We start from the raw sequence: 2604 nt of genomic DNA on the forward strand, positions 1-2604 counted from the left end.
GATGAAGGATTTTAGTTACAAGGTTAGGTTGGAGAAGCTGGGGTTGTTTTCCTTGGAGCAGAGGAGGTTGAGGGAAGATTTGATCGAGGTGTACAAGATTATGATGGGTAGACAAAGCAAAGCTGTTCTCATTAGCTGATGGTACACGGACAGGGAACACAGATTTAAGGTTCTGGGCAAGAGATACAGGGGGGATGTGAGGAAGAACTTTTTTACTCATCAAGTGGTAATGACTTGGAACTCGCTGCCGACGAGGCTGGTGGAAGCGGAGATGATCAATGATTGCAAAAGGAAAATGGATAGGCACTGGAGGGAAATAAACTTGCAGAGCTATGGGGATAGAGCCGGGGGATGAGTCTAACTGGATTGCTCTACAGAGAGCCGGCATGGACTCGATGGGCCGAATGGCCTCCTTCTGTACCGTAATGACTCTATGATGGAATGCTGGATTTTCAGTTAAGTTGTGCCCCATTTAGTGCCACGGTGGGACACAAAAATGATTTTTTGGGTGTGAAACGAGACGCACAAGATTTTGCGCCCGGGCGGAACTTTCAGCAATGGTTTTACAGCGGCACTAAAATGTACCGCCCAGCTGCTGTTTTGACAATTGGGATGACGTAAATCATTGTGTATCACTGCGCTAGTGCCCCGGGCAGAACTTTCAAGGATTTTGCCCGATTTAGTGTCCGCCCGAGGACCCACCCAGAAAAACCAGACAGACCCAGGGTGCACCAGCGCTAACGCGCCATGTTGAAAGCAAAGGAAAAAGTCGCAGTTGTGAGTGATTAAAAGCATTGGAAGAAGAAGGTTGCATTACTGCATACTTTTCATTGTGAAGTTTTACGTGAGTTTCTAGTTTGTTTTATAAAGGACATTTAAGGACTTTTTAAAAGATGGGGGCCATGCTTTTTTTTTACTGTTTCAATTTGCTTTTATTGCATTTTTCACGTTTTTCAAATTACTTTCCAGGCAGGAGGATACCATCATATTTCTGCAGAAACCATCTCATCGATTCCTCCTTGGAGATTTTGTGCATTGAACCAATGTATCCCCTTTTCACCTTTTTATCAGAAATACTAAAACCAGGCAGCCCCCTGACCACATAGAAATCCAGACCATAAAGTCCAATACTAGGATCATACTTGATGCCCAGATCAATGTGTTCCTGATCCCAAAGCCAAAGTTCCCAGTGTTACAGAGGTTGCTCTTCCTCAGTTCATATTCCTGAACCTTGAGACCCTTCTCTAAAATTTCCTCAGCTTTGGCTCCTCGAATTGTACAATGAACAGCGTTCTTCTCATTTCTTCTGATACCAAATGATTGGACAATATAGCGAGCTTTGGAAAGCACTGGGTCTGGCCAGTGCATTGCTCCAACACTTTAGCAGCTCTGGTGAGTCTGTCACCACTTTCACCTACACAGATATTCAGACACAGCTTCCTGATGCGGAGTTCGCTCATAGGGTTTTTCTTCTTTTCACTCGCCATTGCCCCAGAGTCCCTGCTGCCAAAAGCATGCTAGGTTGGGAGCCAGTAATCCTGGCTGCTATTGCCATACTGCTTCAAGCATGAAGGCGGCTTATTGTTGATCATTTGCAACGTAATCGAAGAGCTCGCAGACGTATGGGGAGGAGGCCTTACACCCCACAAGTTTACAGAGAACATCGCTCATACCTCCAGCTCTCTGAGGCACAATGCATTAGAAGTCTGCACTTCCAAAAAGAATTGCTGACAGAGATATTCCAGCTCATACAGGCAAACCTACAGCCTACCAGTGGCAACAGGACTGCACTTCCAAAAAGAATTGCTGACACATTGCTGCATTTGCTAGGTGACTACTGCACTGTGTGCATGCAGAATGGACTTCATAAACTTCCCAATGACCAGGGAGATCCAAAATGAGATGGCTGTAGGTTTTGGATGATTTGCTGGCTTCCCCAAGGTTCAGGATGCCCTCGACTGTATGCACATCGCCCTGCGAGCACCTTTACAGAATGTAAAGGTTTTCTGAAACCGAAAGGGATTCCATTCCATGAACGTACAGATCGTCTGCGACCATACTCAGCGCATCATGGCTGTCAATGCCCAATATCCAGGGAGCATCCATGATGCTTTCATCTTGCTTGAGAGAAGTGCCTCATGCTCCAGCATCAACCACAAGGCCAGAGCTGGATGCTCGGGGACAAAGGTTTGGGCCTCGCCACCTGGCTCATGACCCCCCCTCCGGAAGCCTCAGATAGAAGCCGAGCATTGCTATAATGAGAGACATGCAGCCACACGCAACATCGTCGAACAGACAATTGGAGTGCTCAAGCAGCGCTTCCGATGCCTGGACCACTCTGGAGGCTGCCTGCAATACTCCCCTTTGTTCATTGAGTTCATTGTGGTGTGATGCATGCTGCACAACTTAGCCATCATGAGGGGACAGGAATTTCCAATGGGGATTGCAGGAGCACCTCAGGAGAGAGAGGGGGGAGGAAGAGGAGGAAGACAAGGAAGAGGAGCCTGGCGAGGAACCCATGCCACCACTACAATCACAGGGGAGGCATCGTGGAGATTTCATCGCTGCAATAGCCTTACATTGGCAGCTCATAATTGAACATTT

At 47.3% G+C, this 2604-nt stretch overlaps 1 pseudogene; it reads right to left on the minus strand.

Annotated features, from left to right (window-relative positions):
* Positions 1–958: 958 nt before the first annotated feature.
* On the minus strand, positions 959–1487 carry LOC139275801 (large ribosomal subunit protein uL5-like; annotated as a pseudogene).
* Between the last annotated feature and the right edge of the window lie 1117 nt (positions 1488–2604).

Source organism: Pristiophorus japonicus, chromosome 11 (genome assembly GCF_044704955.1).
Source record: "Pristiophorus japonicus isolate sPriJap1 chromosome 11, sPriJap1.hap1, whole genome shotgun sequence".
Classification (NCBI taxonomy): domain Eukaryota; kingdom Metazoa; phylum Chordata; class Chondrichthyes; family Pristiophoridae; genus Pristiophorus; species Pristiophorus japonicus.